Source organism: Notolepis coatsorum (genome assembly GCF_963971535.1).
Source record: "Notolepis coatsorum genome assembly, chromosome: 8".
Classification (NCBI taxonomy): Eukaryota; Metazoa; Chordata; class Actinopteri; order Aulopiformes; family Paralepididae; genus Notolepis; species Notolepis coatsorum.
In genome coordinates, this window is record NC_140172.1 from 150,515,202 (window position 1) to 150,535,726 (window position 20,525).

A 20,525-nucleotide genomic window follows, 5' to 3' on the forward strand; every position below is an offset into this window, starting at 1 on the left:
TTTAGTAGATACTATATGCTCTGCCCTACGTACAGTATAGGTACAGTCTGTACTTATACTGTACGTAGGGCAGAGGCAGAGCATATATAGTATCTATATCTACTAAATCCTAATGAAACAAGTAACTAGAATATATTAAGCCTATACTGTTCATTAGACACGTAGGCCATACTGGTGCACACAAGACTTGTTATGGAATATTAATGCAGTCTATTTCCTTGCGATTAGCTTTAGTTCTTATTTATTTATTTATCCACTGTCATTTCAGTGTTGGTGTATAGGCTATATAGTGTATTTCAATATAAGTTTAATTGATTAATGATATATTCGAAGGAATGCAGGTTTATAGCTATATCAACCCCCTCCAATGTACAGTAAATTACCAAGTATGGTTTTGTCAATATTCCAATGTACAGTTTTGCTTGTACAGTGTCCCCCACCCACCCCTCCTACCCAACCCCCCCACCCAACCACCTCCAATGTACAGTCCCCCTACCCCACCCACCCACCCACCCAACCCCACCCCACCTACCAAACCTCCTCCAACAGTTTCTACGTCAAATGTATATACTCTCTTTTCTGGACTCTTTTTGTATCACAAACAGTACTGTATTTGCAAATCTGGTATGTCATAAATGTATAGATGTAGCAGTACTGTCTATCTGTATGTCGTGTGTGTCATATATGTTATGATGAATTGAAAATGGGGGACCCTGATGTAAACAAGACGAACGTCTTTCTCTGGTCTGCATCCCCTTAACAATTGTATGCAATTGAGCTGTACTTACTGTACCCATTCTGCAATCTATTAACAAAGTTTTCAATCAATCAATCAATCAATCAATCAAACAAAGGTCTGTCCCATTGTATACCAATCAATGGGATATATTGCATGTTGACCTGCATTCTTTCAAATGTATATAATTAATCATTAAAACAGATGTGTAACAAATAAGAAATACAAATTCCACAATAGGCATTAAATAATTATTATTTTCAATAATTTCACAATAATTGCATAATTGTGTTTGAATATCTGAGTAATTAAAGCAATTATACATTTGTCCAAAATAGCTGGTTCAGATATGGTTAAGCAGCTGCCCTGTGATCAGATGAATCCATATTATTTATTTTTCCGACATCAAATGCGTAATTTCTTATCGTACAAATATTGTCATATTTATTTTAATTATGATTAAGTAATTCATTCCAAGTAGGCCTGTATCGTTAACATGAAGGAATCACTATGAGAACACAGTCTGTCAAGTTAATAAAATTGTCAATTAGTCAATCAATCATAAGTGTGCTCCTCAGCACTCTTAAATCTGCTCTCAGCCACGCTCAAATCTGATCTCAGGAAAATGTGGGGACTCGCGCTACTAACCCTAATATGTCTTAAATGGGCAGAAATCTGCCTAAGAGGACATTTTTGGTCATAAATTCGTTCGGGAATGAGACCCATTATCTCCGACTTGTGGGGAACTGCAACACCCTACAAGTTCCATTCTGATCAGATTTTTATACATCTGTACAACATTAACTGCATTACTTAAATTATTGATCTTTATTATGTCATAAACCTGAATTTGACAAGAGAATTTGAGGGGAAAGTAAGTTAAGTCAAAGGGTTAAAGGATATAAGGCCAGTGTGATATCAATTATTTTAGTGATGAGATAACATGTCAGGTTTATGACATATGAAGACCAATAATTTAAGAAATGCAGTTAATGTTGTACAGATAATAGATAGTATAAAAATCAGAATCAAAAAACCTAATGATATTCATCATATCTCATACAAGTGATTTCATCATTTTCTGATACTTCATTGCTGAAGTAAAAAGTAAGGATGTACCTCACAGGATATATGGGCAGGTCAAGGCATCTATATTATGGTGGTTTATACAACGGCATGCAAATTTCTCGATTCTGATTGGCTGAAACAGTCCATTTACACGTATGTATTGCGATCAGTCCACGCTTGCTGGCCCAGGACCCGCCCACAACTGAATCACATCACATCAATCCGCCGGATCACAAGAAGGTGGACAATAATCTTTACAAATGGATATGTTGATAGCGACTAAACGACTAAATATCAATCGATTCTGTCACAGCGAATGTCTTAGTCGTTTAAACAATGTTGGATGATGTAATTGATGGGTCTTGAATCATTCTGTAACAAAAGAAAAATCGCGGATTGATTGATTGATTAATTTTCAAATTCTTTTTCAAATTTTTTTCCTTTCAACTGTCAGCGCTCGCTCTACAGTAGGTTTAAAAAAATAAATAAAAGAATAGGGCGAAGAAAACGTTTTTTTCCTATAGGGCAAAGACAAATTTTTTATTTGTTTGACCTACTTTCTATAGAAGCATCTAAGAATGAAGTTCTATGGAAAGTAGGTCTGCATTCCCTTAACAATTGTGTGTATTGAGCCGTACTGTATTGTACCCATTCTGCATCTGGTAATACAATTTTCAATCAATCATTCCAATAATACACAGTTGGATGTGTTAGTTGGTTGGATGCACTTCAAGCTGCTTCCACATGAGGCAACTTCTCTCAATCATTCCAATAATACACAGTTGGATGTGTTAGTTGGTTGGATGCACTTCCGATCTGCTTCCACATGGAGGCAAATTGTCTTTTTTGTAGTTGTGGGAACTACTTTTTCTGGCGGATGGTTTTTTCAATAAATCTTCGATTAATGTGTGTTTATTGTATAGAAATAAGGTTGGATGAATGTGGCAGTTGTATAAAAGCTTTACACCACTTGCAGTCGTGATTTGTGAACAATAAACCATGCCTACACAGGAAAAACTGGGGAGTCATTTTCCCAGAGTAATTATTACGGAGTTATTATTTTCCTCTCAAGTAGTCATATTTACTCCATTTGGGGCATAATCATTGCCTGTGGCCAATAGAGTGAGAGTAAAGTTCCAGAAGAGTTTCTATTGGAGTAATACAGCATTGGTCACGCCTACTATCCATATAATTCCCAAAGGTGCCGACGCCATCTTTCTCTCTCGCCAAGTCCTCGCTTCAAGCTCAGGTGCAGCAAGAGCGCAATACAGCGATATTTTCCTTCTCTTGGATGCCAAATACAAGGTAAGATTATTATTATTATTTGTTAATTTATTAAACAGCAATGTGTGTAACTAATTTGCAACATTACAGCTAAGCCACAGAGCCATCTATCACGATGTTCGCATGTTAGCTGCTATACGTTTGCACGCACGCTATTAAATAAACGTTTTACAGTTGTATGGACAAGTATTCAATTATCAACAGTATTGCTATCAGGGACAGTGCACATTAATCAACATGTCGGTTTTCATGTAAAATGTATATGAGCTAGTGTATAGCCAGAAGCTAATTTCCACCTGTATAGGCCTGAGACCATACCTGTAGACCATGCCTGTAGGCTGTTGTTAAAAGTAGTGATATAACTATATCCATACAAAAACTGACTTATTAAGAACATACAAGACAAGTAGACATAGTACAGGAGATGGAACAATTATATGTTACATGTTGGCGGTTTTTGCTGAAACGGTGGCAGAGACAACGTGTGTTTTACTCTAAATAGAGTCACCGTACATTACAGCTAAGCCACAGAGCCATCTATCACGATGTTAGCATGTTAGCTGCTAGCACGCACGCTATTAAATAAACGTTTTACAGTTTTATGGACAATAACTTAAGAACAGGTACGTCGGTGCAACACGAGTATTCAATTATCAACAGTATTGCTATCAGGGACAGTGCACATTAATCAACATGTCGGTTTTCATGTAAAATGTATATGAGCTAGTGTTAGCCAGAAGCTAATTTTCACCTGCATGCGGCTATACCTGTATAGGCCTGAGACCATACCTGTAGACCATGCCTGTAGGCTGTTGTTAAAAGTAGTGATATAACTATATCCATACAAAAACTGACGTATTAAGAACATACAAGACAAGTAGACATAGTACAGGAGATGGAACAATTATATGTTACATGTTGGCGGATTTTGCTGAAGAGACAACGTGTGTTTTACTCTAAATAGAGTCACGTAAATTTGCCGCAATGTGCTGTAGGTTGACTGTTTTACTAGTGGTAAATGGACATAACAAGTTAATTTGACGCACTGTTCGGTTCAACAAGTGTTTATTTGAACCATTGTACTGGGTTGACTAATTTGTGTGTTCTGCCTCCATGTATAATATAATGGAAACTTGTGGAACTATCCTCACAGTACATTTCACAGAGTAAATTTTACTCAAACTGAGTCAATTTGAGCCCAAGACGTGAGTAAAGTTTTACTCAGTTTGAGTAAAATGTACTCAGCGAAATTTACTGTATGGTGCTTTTGTAATATTTTCTAATTGTAACACTCCTCATAATGCATGAGTTGTTGTGCCCTATATGTATCATCTTAGTAACTGTTATTATTTATTTGCCATCAGATGCAGGCTGTACGTGTTAAACACGTTGACCGGCAGAAATTCATCTGTTTTGAGGGCCAATTGACCTTCACAACTTTTTTGGAGTGTGGTGAGTGAAACATTTTGCACAGCGTGCCGTTGGTTCTCAAAATGGCGTCCGCCTTGATAGTTAGGAACCAAATGGACCCTTATTGGTCTGTAACTCTGACTGTGTACAAATGGACCCCAACGTCCATTGTACACCGTCAAGAGTTAAATTAACATTGATTTTACAATATAAATTGGGGTCCCAAAGATACAAATGCCATTAAATGGGTGCCCTTGGAATTAAAATGGTTGAGAATCACTGCTAGAGCCGTACAAATATTGTCTTATGGGGGTCCATGGCACATCTTTTCAAATGGGGGGTCTGTGGGCTAATTGTCAATTTGGGGGGTCCTTGACATGAAATGTTTGAGAACCACTGCCCTATGCAACAACATACTGGGTATCAGTTTAGGCTTTCCCTGCATGTTAATTTAAGCTGTAGGCCTACAGTACAAAGCACAATCCATTTTATTTAGGATAGAGTGAACCAATCAATGTCTTACACCCCTTCCTGACAGGCAGTGACGCGAGCGAGCGTGATTGCGAAAATGATTAAAATGTATTCGTTTCAATCAGACTATCCTGACCTGCCGCGAGCGACAGCAAACTGAGCGGCGATGTCGTTCCCCCCTCAAATATTCGCTCGCTGTGTCTCTAGTTGAGCGATTACGCGGCCGAGTCACGCCCCTAAACACTTTTTATTGGTCAAGAATCGCAGGCTGCTTTGCCCCTGTGTGCTTCCAGGTAACACACACACAGACACACCCGGACACGCGCCGCCTCATATCAGGACAGTGTCGCGCACGATTTCGTCTCCAGTTCGCACGCTCGCTGCCTGTCAGGAACCGGTGTTAAGTATGTCAATTAAGGCTGTCAATCTTCCTCATATGATCACATTTTCAGTGGCTATTTTAATATCCCATTTTATGACATTTTAATTAATACAAATTAAATAAATTGCACAACAGATTTATCAATAAGCTTGTGCAATCTTGTTTTGTCTATAGTTGCCAAGAAATTTGAAATTCCTAGTACCTTGGACTTAAAGGTCTATGATGACTCAAACACTGAAGTCGACGACGAGGCGTTTCAATTTCTTCTAAAAAAACCAGACCTGGGTGTGTTGGAGATTTGTTCACCCCAAGACTCAAATCCTGAAGGTGAGTTGCTAACATGGAGCCTTATAGCCTCATCCATACAGTCCTGGCTGCTTGAAGCCTTTTTACAACATTTCCGGGTTCCCGTTTTTTTCGCTCTGATTGGCCAGGTTATGTGACATGAGCGGCAATCGTGGGACGGCAAGTTTCTACACTGGTTAAGGGCACTCTTCGAAGTTGGTTAAGGTTAGAGTTTGTCTTAGAGCATGGCGATAGAACGCCAGGTAGTTTGCAGGCTGTTCGACGCGGAAATGGGCAAACACGCTATTGGGCGCACATGTCACATGACCTGGCCAATCAGAGCGCCGGAAACGCGGATGCGTTGTAAAAAGGCTACACGTGTCCTGGCTAACCTAAAATGTCACACAGGTACTGTGTATTTTTGTACTTTGAAATGATCTTTGTATATATGCCCAATGTAACGTGTGGATCCTTCCTAATCTAATGTGGTCTTTTTACATTACACTTGTCACAAACATTCCTATCTAATCACACTTATATGTCTACATGATTGTTAGATTCAGTGAGGACCTCTGCAAGCAACTCCAGCAGCCAAAGCTCCGTTCTCAGCTCTGGTGCAGACAATGAGGGGGAGTCTGATGACACCATCATTTTGCAGTCTAGTCCTGCTCCAAGAAACGGTGCTGACCTGACTCGTATCACTCTGGTAAGCTTTGCATATGACTGTTTGAAATGGAGATGGTGACTCTGATAAAGGGGTAGCATGGGCATTGGGGATGGCCAAGTACAATTGGGGAGAAAATGGGGGTGGGGGGGGGGTCATGGTTTACATTTGTCACCTTAACCCTTTCACTGCCGCACAACAGCAGGTTAACCCTTTCACTGCCGCACTACAGAAGGTTAACCCTTTCACTGCCGCACTACAGAAGGTTAACCCTTTACTATCACATACTGTACCACATACTGTATACCACATACTGGTACTAGTGTGGCAGTGAAAGGGTTAAATATACTTGGCCACCAAATGACTGTCTATCCATGTGTGTCCTCCCCCCCCCCCCCCTTTTTACTCCCGCTTAGATGACTGAAAAGATTCTGAGGGACACAGCTGGAGGAGAGAGGATCATTGCCGATTATGCTCGGACGAAAACCCTAACGGATACCAGAAGACGCGACATGGTGAAGATATTGGTTGCGCACATGGCAAAAGAGCATGGGTAATTATGTTATCTAAACATTACGCACCCAATACACATTTTTGGTTTTTACTAAGATCCTCCTTTTTGCAGAATTGGTAAATGATAAATGGTTATCCAAAGCGCTTTACATAGATTGTGCAGAAGGCATTGGCACAGCAATACTTTTGTTTGGATCTCATACTTGTGTATGTGTGCACTGTAGGACGAGTCCTTCAAGGCGTGTTAAAGAAGACTACGCAAAGGGCATCACTGCCTTATTCCCATACCTGGCCGATCCCCAGGGCAATTTGGGATATGTAAGTACATCAGGGAAAAGTGCAGAGAGACATTTCATCGGCGACTCAGTGCATGTGTGTTCCTGTGGGTCGCCCATCTTGCGTGTGTGTTAAAACTGCATGACAAATAAAGACTTCTAGTCTAACAATTATTATGTTTATAGGTCATTCTTGTTATATAATTTCTAGGGATGTTCGATATTGGCTTTTTTTTACCGATATCCGATATACCGATATTGTCCAACTCTTTAATTTCCAATACCGATATCAACCGATACCGATATATGCAGGGTTTCTCCCCCCCCCCCCCCCCCCCCCAAAAGGAATAATTTCAGGTAATTAACATTAGGCTACATATCTCTTGTCGTGGAATTAACACAACATTATGCATAACATTATCCAATCACATGCATGGTACATAAAACACCAACCCCATTACTCCTCACTTCTCTGGAATTGCTTAAAAGGGCTGTGCGGAGTACGATTTCAACTAAATATTTGTTAACATTTCTGTATGCTGACCATTTCTCCTAACCTCAACAATTTAAGAACCACAGATGTCCTACCTGTTGACCTTGATTTTAGCAATTCTTCAGAGAAGGGCATGTGTTAAGTTTTAAGGAGAGAAATAAACACATTTACACATGCCCATTTAAACCAAATAACTTTTTTTTTTCCTCTTTACTTCTTGTGTTTTAGGAGCAGTATTACAATCCAGTAGATGGGAGTGGGTTTCTGGCATGGAGGGTGAAATCACTTCAAAAGATAGCATCAGAGGGACAAAAGAAGAGCCGTAATGTTCAGCCACTGATCGGTATGTAATTTTGATTGTCCCAGTCCACTGTTTATCTAGCAACTGTGAAGATGGATCATTATAGTAAATGCATATCACTGGAAAGTATTGCAGCAGTATGTGTGGTTTCTACACTGTTACAGGTGGTCCAAGTTCTGGCGACAGAGCCCCCTTCTCTGAGGAAAACCAGCTAACCACAGACACCCAGTTTCGTGAGGCCAGTGCACTGATGAAGCATACAACTGATGAAGCAATCATCAAGGAGAAGATGAAACAGACCTTCACCCATCGCCAAGAAATGATGCACGACCCAATCAAGTCCTCTGAAATATTCACCACCTTTCCAAGATTCCTAGACATCACAGGAATGGTATGTGGCTTGCATTAAAGTCTAACTGAAATAAAAAATGACCTTTTTAAACAATTTAGATCACATCCCTGGTCATAGGGTGAACCTATTTAATAGGGCTGTCCCTGACTAAGGATTTGGATGGTTGACTAGGATTGTTAAAAAAAAAAAAAAAAAAAAATGTATCATTCCATTTGGGCTGTGGGGGGTGCTTAATGTCTGAAGGAGTCAACTGAAGGCTTCTTGTCCTCTGCAAAAGCATACAATTGGCCCACTGATGAAATCCTCTTTCAGTGCCTCTGTGCCTGTTTTCGTAGGCAGTTAGCCTCTGGTATGCCTGCCATTAGCGTTAGCCACGCTTCTATGCCTCTTTTCTTTTGAAAAAAATTATAATATATATATATATATATATATTTTTTTTTTTTTATAATATTATATTCGACTAAGAGGTTGGCCAGTCGACTACAGCCCCTTTCGACCGATTAGTCGACTAATCGATTAATAGGGGTCAGCCCTACTATTTAACAATGTATGACAAAAAAATTTCAACCATGTTTTATTCCATCTTGTCTGCAGATTGAGCAGGATTTCAGTCTGATGTTTGGTGATGACATCTCTGCAAAGTTCCTGGAGAAGTGGCCTACTTTCTGCAGGCAGAAAGTCCTTGAACAAAGCCGTGGCCTCACCCAGACCGGCGACCTTCAAGACCTGCTTCAGAATGCTGAATCCACAACAGACACAATAGAACTGAACAATGGTATGCTTGAATTAAAGGAATATAATAATGGAAGGGTGAATTGTTTTTTAAACAAATGGAAACACAGCTTTTAGTCAAATGTATTTCTGATTTTTTTTATTTAATTTTTTGTATTTTTAGCATGGGACAGTGAAATGTCCTCCCTCTTGCTTCTTGTCCACCTCCTGCCACCATCACCTCAGGGACGCAACAAGAGACCGGGAAAGCTCTCAGCCAGAGAAGCCATTGACTCCCTTGTGAAGTTCATAAAGGTAAGGTTACAGTTGCCTATATTATCGGCCGATATTGGCATTCAAATGTGATATAGGAAAATATCGGTAAAAAAAAATGAATTATTCTTTTTACATTTCTATAACCAACTTTTATTTACCCAGGCAAGTAAGAACAAATTCTGATTTTATTTATTGTCAAAAGTATGCATAATGTTATGTTAATTCCACAACAAGACATATGTAATGTTAATTACCTGAAATTATTCAGTTTTTTGGGGGGGAAACCCTGCATATATCGGTATCGGTTGATATTGGTATTGGAAATTAAGAGTTGGACAATATCGGTATATCGGTAAAAAAGCCAATATCGAGCATCCCTAGTTACAGTTGAATTAAAGTATAAGAAGGATCACTGTTCTGTCTAGGGGTGCACGATATTGATTTGTTGACCCCGATATCGATACCAATAACTTTCTGCTCCTCAAGGTCGATACCGATAACCGATATATATATTTATTGTACTATAATTATAAATTTTTTTATGTATATTCCTGTAGTTTTGACCTAACCAGATTTATCATGACATGAGCGTTACTATATGAACAAAACAAAGCCAAGAGAACAGTTTTGACTCTTCAAATAAAGTGACTATTTATTTTTCCAAATAAATATAATTTGAGTCGATCACAAAATTCACAATCCGTCAATGTCATTAACAATGTGTTTCCCTGAACAACTAAAAACCAACAGGTATTGTGCTTTGTCAGTAGGGATGCTGTTCACATTTGAACCGATACGGTACCGGTACCTGTGAATCGATACCGGTACCCAACGGTACCTTTTTCGGTACTTTAGTCTCTAAAAATGTAATCTACCTACCTCAGTTGTGAGAAGAAAAAAATCCAAACTTCAAATAACCACATTTTCGACCGTTTTTGGCTTGCCTTTGCCCCGACTGCTTTGTTGTTGAATCAAGTCAAATCCTAAATAAGCATATATAGTGCGTGTGAATGTTGACATGAAAAGAAAAAAGTAAAAAAAATATATATATTTTTTTTATTATCAGAGCTGTCAATACTTTTATCGGGATGACGTCATAATTGCTGATATCGGCCTGATAATTATCGTGCATCCCTGATATTGACCTGCATGATTGAAATCATGCAAAGACCACGGTTTGCAAACCGTGACTAATTTTAATAGCAAGACTAATGAAGTTCTCTTGTCACAGACTGGGACCAGTATCCAGGGGCATTTGGACAGCATCACGGAGAGCCTTCAACCCTATCTGCTTGCTGTGGGGACCCAGAGGAGTGTGATTCACAAGTACTTCATTGTGATTGACAAACATGCAATCCCTTGTAAGTCACCAGACTCTCTTGCCTCTTTTGATGAGCTTTTCAAAGCTCATTTTGTCTTTGGTACCTCATACAACCGGGATCTGGCCAATATGTACAACTTCTTGCAAACCGCCATTTACAAGATCGATGCTGCTACAACTAATGTCAACCCCAGGGTTAAAGAGATGAGGGCTCGGATGCTGCACTGATTTCTTTTTTATACTGAGAGGATATTTTATCTCGGGCCTCTGATGCTGCACAGACTTTTGATACTGAGAAGATATTTTATCTTGAGGCCTCTGATGCTGCACAGACTTTTGATACTGAGAAGATATTTTATCTTGAGGCCTCTGATGCTCCAGTGTTTTTTGATAAGATGTTGTGTTTCATTTGCAAAAACTCTCAGGCAAATGCCAATTCACTGATGAGGCACTTAAGGATGATCCACAGACTTTGTTCAGGAAGGACACTTCGTCTTAAATGTGGTCAGCCTGGTTGTTTACATGTCTTTTGCACTTTTTCTGGGTTTCGAAAGCATCTTAAAGCACGTCATCAACCATGTGATGATCCTGGTGAAGGCCGCTCTACAGCTGAACATTTAGCTGAAAGTTATGTTGATGACTTTCCATCAGGCAGTGCCCCTTCTGACCCAGTCCTTCCAGTCCTTCTTAATAATAGTCTTGTAGACAGCTGTGCTGCAACAGTAGCTGAACTTAAAGTGGCAGGTGTAGGTGAAACAATAATCAACTCTTTGGTAACTTCAATGGAAGTGATTGTTGATGATATCCATAATCAAGCAAAACAATATGTGAAGCAGTGTCTATCTTTACAGGAACCTATCAAAAGTGAGGTTGAGTGTAAAATTGATCAGTGTTATGAAGAAATTGAAAATCCCTTTTGTATCTTAAATTCTGAAACTAAGAGAAGGCAATATTTTACAGAGAAGTGGGGAAGGGTAGACCCAGTTGAATATGTCCTTGGTACAAGATTTGATACCCTGCGCAATCGGACTACTGGAACTTATGATCAGGCTGTTGTTACTGATAAATGTGTTTATATCCCAATTTTGAAAACATTAGACTTTATTTACAAACACCCTAATATAAAAGAGATGATGCAGAGTGATTCCAGTTTAAGAGAAGATCTTCTTAATGACTTGTGTGATGGAGAGTATTTCAAGAGTCATCCTCTATTTTCAAAACAGAAGCATGCAATTCAGGTGCAGCTTTTCTATGATGATTTTGAATGCGCGAATCCGTTGGGGAGTAAAAAGGGAATACATAAATTAGGAGCAATCTATTTCACCTTGCGTAATTTTTCTCCAAAGTACAACTCAATTCTGCTTAATATTCATTTGGTCGCTTTATTCCATGCCCAAGACATTAAAACACATGGCTTTTCTAAAATACTTGCTCCACTTGTGGAAGATATTAAAATACTGGAGAAGGATGGAATTAAGGTCCCATTGTATGATCAGCCAGTGTATGGAACTATTGTCCAAGTTACAGGTGACAACCTTGGTATTCACGGTTTGTTTGGTTTCGTAGAATCATTCAGTGCCAGATATTGTTGCCGCTTTTGTCTTGCTGAGAAAGAGGACTTTCAGACGGAATTCAAAGAAGATTCACCCAAGATAGTTATGCGAACTCGAGCACTTCATGCAGAACACTGCCACACAATGGAGACTACTATTGGTCTTCCCTATGTGATGGGAGTTAAACGTTCTTGCATTCTAAATTCCTTGCAGTACTTCAATACATGTGACAATTTCTCTGTCGATATTATGCATGATATCTTGGAGGGCGTGGCACAATATGAAATGAAACTGCTAATACTACACTTGATTAAAAACTACACAACATCAAAGGAAATAGACTTGAGAATTAAGAGCTTTAACTATGGTTACCTGGAACAAAACAACAAGCCACCTGCATTGAAGTTAGTAGAGACCTCAAATGACTTGGGGTTAAATGCAATCCAATCTTGGTGTTTACTTCGCAATCTACCACTTATCTTTGGAGACTTGGTTTGTCCAAATGATCAACACTGGTATTTGCTTCTGCTGTTGCTTCAAATAGCAGATATTGTATTTTCTCCCAGGTTATCAACTGGCATTACTATTTATTTAAAACACTTGATTGCAGAGCACCACGGGTTATTCAAGCATTTGTTTCCCAACAGGAGGCTACTACCAAAGCATCATTTTATGGTGCACTATCCTACATGTATTCGTAAAATTGGACCACTTTTGCATGTCTGGTGCATGCGCTATGAAGCGAAGCATAATTTCTTTAAAAAACAACTAAAAAGCTTCAAAAATATAACTAAAACGTTGGCAAAGAAACACCAAAGTCAAGTAGCATACAATTGGCAGACATTTGATCCCAACAGACTGGTGCTTGGTCCAAGTAAAATGGTAGCATTAAATGTGATGGACAGAGGCTGTGAGATAGCGGAGACTCTTCAGGTACCAAGTGACACCAAGGTGTTAAATGTTAGATGGGCCAAACACCATGGAAATATGTATCGTCCAGGTTTAGTTGTTTGCCTTAAAGTTCTTAGTGAGGTTCCAGTTTTTCACAAAATCCACCGTGTTGTTCTTAAAGATGAGAGGTTACTGTTGTTTACATTTGCACTACAAACTGTGTCTCTGGATGACCATTTTTATGCATTTAAAGTTGTGTGTACTACAGATGGACCTCATGTAGTTGATGTCAAAGAGCTTTTGTTTTACAAAGCATTCGATATACAGATGTCATACAGTGATGACGATTCAAGCTAATTTATTGTTCCATACTGTTTCCTGTGATTTAAAAAAGGAAAAGAGAAAATCACTAAGCTCTTGAACTATTGCACTGGGGATGAACACTATTAGTTTTCTTTTATTTCTTTGGGGTGAACAGATGCTGCTGTCACTTTATATAGAGGCCAAAATGTAATTGATCGATTACTCTCCCCATGAAGCCTTAATTGAAGTCATGGTGATTTCTTTTTGTTGCATTCCTGAGCCAATAATTTGATGACTGGCTTGAATTATTGGCTCAGGAATGCGACAAACAAACAAATCTCCATGAATTCAAGGATTCATGGGGTGTGTAATTGGTAGATTTCTTTTTTTGGGTGAGCTATCCCTTTTTAAAAGGGTGTACAGATGCTGCTGTCACTTTACAGAGGCCAAAATGTAATTGATCGATTACTCTCCCCATGAAGCCTTAATTGAAGTCATGGTGATTTCTTTTTGTTGCATTCCTGAGCCAATAATTTGATGACTGGCTTGAATTATTGGCTCAGGAATGCGACAAACAAACAAATCTCCATGAATTCAAGGATTCATGGGGTGTGTAATTGGTAGATTTCTTTTTTTGGGTGAGCTATCCCTTTTTAAAAGGGTGCAGATGCTGCTGTCACTTTACAGAGGCCAAAATGTAATTGTCTTTTATTTATGACCTTTTTTCTATCGATTACTCTCCCCATGAAGCCTTGAAGTCATGGTGATTTTTGTATATAATGGAGTTGTTTGCAGAGGGGCTCACTGAATCTAACAATCACGTAGACATATACCAAGTGTGATTAGCAAGAGAGGAATGTTTGACAAGTGTAATGTAAAAAGATTAGGAAGGATCCACACCAAGCAAGTTCTTCCTCAGACGTGTTTTTTTTTTTTTTTTTACTATGTTACATTACATTGGGCGTATAGAAACAAAGATCATTTCAAAGTACAAACATATACAGTACCTGTGTGACATTTTGGATGAGGCTAGGCTCCATGTTAATAAGCAACTTGGGGTGAACAAATCTCCAACACACCCATGTCTGGTTTCTTTAACTGAAACGCCTCCTTGTCGACTTCAGTGTTTTAAGTCATCATAGACCTTTAAGTCCAAGGTACTAGGAATTTCAAATTTCTTGGCAACTGAAAACAAAGATTGCACAAGCTTATTGATGAATCTTATTTTATTAATGACCTTTTTTTCTTTCTATCGATCGCCCCTTGAAGTCATGATTCTCACACGCTGTTGTAAAACTGTTTGCATCCCAACTGAAACGCCTCCTTGTCGACTTCAGTGTTTTAAGTCATCATAGACCTTTAAGTCCAAGGTACTAGGAATTTCAAATTTCTTGGCAACTGAAAACAAAGATTGCACAAGCTTATTGATGAATCTTATTTTATTAATTTTTTTTTCTATCGATTGCCCCTTGAAGTCATGATTCTCACACGCTGTTGTAAAACTGTTTGCATCCCAAAGGATATGCCTGCATGTTGCAAATAAAAGTGCATTGTTAAATACTGATTTCTGCTTTGCCCCCGTTTATTTTAAATGTATTATTCCAGAGTAAATTATTATTTAATTCTATATTGAGTGAAATATGATATTCTATATCGAGTGAAATCTATTCTATATTGAGTGAACTACAACTCCATATTGAGGGAATTACAACTCTATATTGATTAAAATACCACTCTATATTGAGTGAAATATGATATTCTATATCGAGTGAAATCTATTCTATATTGAGTGAACTACAACTCCATATTGAGGGAATTACAACTCTATATTGATTAAAATACCACTCTATATTGAGTGAAATATAACTTTAAGTATCTCTATATTGAGTGAAATATAACTTAAAATATCTCTATATTGAGTGAAATATAACTCTATTGAGTGAAAATATAACTCTATATTGATTAAAATACCACTCTATATTGAGTGAAATATAACTTAAAATATCTCTATATTGAGTGAAAAATAACTCTATAGATGTTAGAGTTGTTTTTACTTTATGCTAAATGGAGTAAGTTGGTATTTTGTAGAGTTAAATGTTAACACTAAATGGAGTAGAAATAACTCTGAAGATTTAACTCTGTGACAAGAGTCATTTTCACTCTATCTGGAGTCGGAGCCAATACTGTCTTTTTGGGAGTAAAATTTTACTCAATTTGAGTAAATTTGACTCTGCGAATTTTCCTGTGTAGGGGGGTCTAACGACCCTTGGCTGCGCCTCGGGCCTAACGACCACCCCTAGGCATGGTTTATTGTTCAAAAACCACTCCTGCGCGTGATGTAATGCTTAAATATTCTTATACATTAGTTACATTTTCAATCGAATGTCACTTTTACACAACAGTTGACTTTGGAGTTTTTGGACAACAATCAACTTCTGGATATAATATGAGCTATAACCTGCTGTTGGCCTGATAGATGAGAAATGAGAAGAAATGCATTGTGGTCTTTCCACAGGCTTGTTTGAGATTACTTTCGGCTCGCCTCGAAAACAAGTGAGAGTAGACGATTGCAGCCGGTGGATTGATTGATTGATTGATTGATTCATTGATTGATTCATTGATTGATTGATTGATTGATTGAAAATTGTATTAACAGATTGCAGAATGGGTACAATACATTACAGCTCAATACACACAATTGTTAAGGGGATGCAGACCAGAGAAAGACTTTCGTCTTGTTTACATCAGGGTCCCCCATTTTCAATTCATAATGACATATATGACATACATGACATACAGATAGACAGTACTGCTACATCTATACATTTATGACATACCAGATCTACTAATATACAGTACTGTTTGTGATACAAGAAGACGGGGTGGGGGAAACTGTACAACTGTACAAGCAAAACTGTACATTGGGATATCGACAAAACCTTACTTTGTCCCAAGAAGAGGGTCTTGTGTATTGGTTTAGGACATTTACTGTACATTTACAGGGGCCAGTTTCGAATTGCACCCTCCTGTAGGTGCTCTTTAAGAGTGGTTTTGAATGTGGGTAGTGATTCACATTCCTTTACGGCTGTGGGTAGGGCGTTCCACATTGATGTGGCATAATTGCGAAACGTGTTTAGTCCCTTGTTTGAGCCGAATCTGGGTTTAACATAATTTGTGGAGCTCCCTCTGGTGTTGTGGTCGTGGTATTCACTGACCTTTGGGAAGTATTTTGACATGTACATGGGTACCTTAGTGGTGTAGTGTATCTTGTAGACCAGGCCCATTGCAAGTTGCTGTACTCTGTCGTCTGCTCTAAGCCATCCTAGGTTGTCAAAGTGGGCAGGGGTGAGGTGGGTTCTAGGAGTAAGGTCAAGCAGTAGTCTGACCAGTTTGTTTTGTGATGTTTGTAATTTTGTTTTTAGCGCCTTTGAGGTGCTTTGGTACCATGAGGTGCAAGCATAGTCGTAGTACCCTTGAATGAGTGCCCAGGTGTAATGATAGTTTGTTATCAGCGAGCCAGATGCAGGATTTTTTCAACCTGTAACTTGTTCTTGTCAGAGACCAGCAGGGCTGAGTCATCCGCGAACAGGAACAAGGTGCAGTCACAAGCTGATGACATAAATTTGCATAAATTAGGAACAGTAGCAGTCCTAGTATGCTTCCTTGTGGAACACCACAGCTCACTGGGAGGGGGGGGGGAGGTAGGGTACCGTTTACCTCCACCATCTGTTCTCTCCCCTCTAGCTAGGATTCAGGGACGTGCACAGGACTTTAGAGGGGCAGGTGCTCAAAGGCTGAAAAGGGCACTGGGCCTGTGCTATTTTTGGGGGCCCTTTTTGGGCGGGAAGGGGCCTTTTTATGCTTTTTGGGGGGTTTTGGTGATCAAATATTGAATATTGAACTATAATAATCAGTGCAGGAGCTCACTTATCCTTGAAAGACACTTTTATCACTGACTTAAAAGGCCCATACATCTCCACAAATGTTCAGGGCGGAGGGAATAAGTGCTTACCCTACAGACCCCAAGTCTGTTAGGACAGCAGACTCGGTTGGCACTGCTCCTCGGTTGGCACTGCTCAAAACTTACCTTTTTAATAGCTTTTAAATTAATTATTATCTTTATTTCATTGTCTTATTTTTCTTTATTTCTATACATTTTACTTAAATATTTTATTATAATTTGTATCATTGTTTTATGTCGTTTTTTATCCTTTTATTTGTTTTTTTTAATGTTAACATATTATTTAAATTATTCAAATAGAACTCAAACATGTTCCGTTGTGATGTCACAGTATGATGTCATAATCAAACATTCTAGAACATTTGTAGATGGCACATTATGATGTCATAATAGCACATTCTAGAACATTTGTGTACAGTACTGTATATTCAACAATTCTCTCAGAAGTTCTCAGATCTCAGAAGACCAAGTGAAGATATCACTTGTTGTTTCCGGCTACTTGTCTGTAAGCTTGAATATATTCTGTAGATACAATTTAAAATCCCCACATGGAAAATGAAACAATGTCCTGTACAATCCTTAATGAGCTGCGTCTGGAGGGAAGGCTCTGTGATGTGGTTATTAAAGTCAACAGCACTGAGTTGAATGCCCACAAGGCCCTCCTGTGTGACTGCAGTGACTATTTCAGGCAAGTTTAGCTTGGTTCAGGTTAGCTTGGTTAGTAAACAGATACCATACTGTACTTTTACTGTAAACAGATACTATACTGTACTTCTACTGTAAACATATACTATACTGTACTTATACTGTAAACAGATACTATTGTAAACAGATACTATACTGTACTTATACTGTAAACAGATACTATACTGTATGTCTACTGTAAAAAGATACTATACTGTACTTCTACTGTAAACAGATACTATACTGTACTTATACTGTAAACAGATATGATACTGTACTTCTACTGTAAAAAGATACAATACTTCTACTATGCTAAGATGCTATACTTCTACAGTGAACATATATTACTACACAGGATAGAATGTTGCTTTCTGTTTACTCATCAGATATCTCTATACTCTGTGTCCCACAGAGCCCTCTTCACTTGCTGGAGCGACTCAGAGAAAGCAGTCTACACTATCCCTGGGGTGTCCCCAGGTATGATGCAGCTCATCATAGAGTACTCCTACACACACTTTGTGCCGGTGACAGCAGAGAACGTGGAAGAGCTTCTGGTGGCTGCAGACCAGCTTCTCGTCACTGGCATAGTAGGAGCGTGCTCTGACTTCCTAGAAGGCCAGCTGTCTCTGGAAAACTGTGTCGGCATCTGGAGGTTCGCGGACTACTGCTGCCCTGACCTGAGGCGCAAGGCCCATCTCTTCATTGTGTGCCACTTTGAGGAGATGTTGCACGTCTCACAGGAGTTTGTGGAGCTGTCCCCGCAGCAACTGGTGGACATCATCGAGAGGGATGATCTGAACGTGAAGAGCGAGGAGACGGTGTTCGAGGCCGTCCTCCGTTGGATTGACCACTCCCGTGAGGAGCGTAAAACACACATCCCTTTGCTGCTGCCCAAGGTAACTAATTGTATTACTGTGCATTACATTAACACATTCCCTGCCACTGGTTATATCCATCAATATAGCCAGTCTGCCACCACTCTAAGCCTATGGAGATGTTCACCTTCTTTGCAGGGCTATAACTTTGTAAATTGTATTGCTAAATTGACATTGCTATGATTGATTGATTGATTGATTTTTATTGTGGAGTAAAAGACAGCATCCAAGGGATAAAAACATGAGAAAGTGCAAGCACTTATTTCCATCATGGTCCCTGATTTTGGACATGGACAGACATCATAAAACATAGAGCATCATAATAAAACATACTAAAACAGAGCATCATAATAAAAACATAGAGCATCATAATAAAACATAGAGCATCATAATAAAACATAGAGCATCATAATAAAACAAAGATCATCATAATAAAAAACAGAATAAAACATAATAGCAACCCCATACAAAAAAAGCACTTCCTACCCTCTCCTTCCTATGGCTATTCTATACTTCACTGGCTAGCCATTTCTTTGTGGCACGTCTAAAACTTCCCCCCTCTTCGATGTTTTTCAGGGCCACTGGAAGCTTGTTCCACTCCAGTGCTGCAGAATATAAAAATGTATTTGTGCCCATTAGGGAGTTAAATCTTGGCAGAATAAAATCCGTACTGCTCCTTCTAGTGGAGTATGAATGATTGTCACGGAATCGATTAAAATAATTAGATAGATATTTCGGACCTGTATTTTGAACTATCTTGTGTGTGAGACCTAATTTGATGTGAATTACCCTTTTATTGACCGGAAGCCAGTTTAGTTGCCTAAAGAAAGTTGGCCCTAGGTGAGTGCGTGGAGGTAGTTTAAGGACTACTCTAATTAATTTGTTTTGAGCTGTCTGAAGTTTATTTTTCAGGACCTGTGGAGCGCCACTGAACCAGGAGGTGGCAGCATAGTCAAAGTGACTCTGTACTAATGCGCCCGCTAGCATTTTAAGTGTTGCCTGGTCCAGTAGTTTCCCTTGTCTAGCTAGGAATTTCGTTTTCTGGCAGATTTTAGTGTGGGCTTTTTTAGCCATGGCCTCTCCTGTAAGATGTTTGTCCAGTATGCAGCCTAGATATACAACAGAATCCTTGTTTGTTATTTGCTTTTCACCTACTCTTACCTTCATTTCAATATCTTTACCAAGCCGTTTCTTTGATCCAAACAGGATGGCCTCTGTTTTTCCTAGATGAAGAGATAGTTTGTTATCTGACAGCCATGTCTGCACATTTGATAGCTCCTCACTAAGGGTCCTCTCCACTACTGCCAAGTCCCTATGGGAGACCAGAATGGCTGAGTCATCCGCATAAAGAAAAAGGTCTGATGAACAGGCATTCTTCATATCATTTATGTAAATGAGAAAGAAGAGCGGCCCCAGGACACTCCCTTGAGGCACCCCGCAGGTGATCGCCTTGGCTGAGGAGTAGGTCCCGTTTACATCTACCATCTGAGACCTGCCTGATAGATATGAGGTGACCCAGTTCAACGCTGACCAACTAAACCCAATCGCCTTCAATTTAAATAAAAGGACACTATGGTCAACCGTATCAAAGGCCTTTTGTAGGTCCAACATGATCATTCCACAGAATTTCTTTGCATCAATCTCCTTTCTGATGCAGTCAGTCAAATACACCAGACAAGTCTCAGTGGAATGAGATTGTCTAAAGCCTGACTGATG